The sequence below is a fragment of the Sinocyclocheilus anshuiensis genome, unplaced genomic scaffold (assembly GCF_001515605.1).
Source record: "Sinocyclocheilus anshuiensis isolate Anshui unplaced genomic scaffold, SAMN03320099.WGS_v1.1 scaffold251, whole genome shotgun sequence".
Classification (NCBI taxonomy): Eukaryota; Metazoa; Chordata; class Actinopteri; order Cypriniformes; family Cyprinidae; genus Sinocyclocheilus; species Sinocyclocheilus anshuiensis.
The window spans coordinates 228,128-228,362 of record NW_015549579.1 but is presented as its reverse complement, the minus strand read 5'-3'; the positions used below and the strand labels follow the sequence as shown (position 1 = coordinate 228,362).

General features: G+C 45.5%; 1 protein-coding gene across 2 annotated transcripts in view; it reads left to right on the top strand.

The window, feature by feature from the left end:
* The window catches only part of LOC107657579 (anoctamin-10), a 38,864-nt gene that overhangs the window by 10,622 nt on the left and 28,007 nt on the right, over positions 1-235 (top strand). The gene's annotated exons all lie outside the window — the stretch shown is intronic.

The window sequence follows — 235 nt, the reverse complement described above, 5'->3', positions numbered from 1 at the left end:
CCGCAGACGGCTCCGGGGGATGAATAAAGGCCCCTTGTAGCGAATCCATGAGTTTTTGTAAGAAAAATAATCCATATTTCAAACATAATAAAGACTTTTCTCTCACTTCCGCTGACTGTCATCCACTGAAGCAGTTCCTGCGGATGACATAAGATGCGCGGCGTTGCGTGATTAGTGACGAATGCGGAGAGAGAACAAAACAAAACGCCGGTCACGAATTAGAAGTACAAACCGA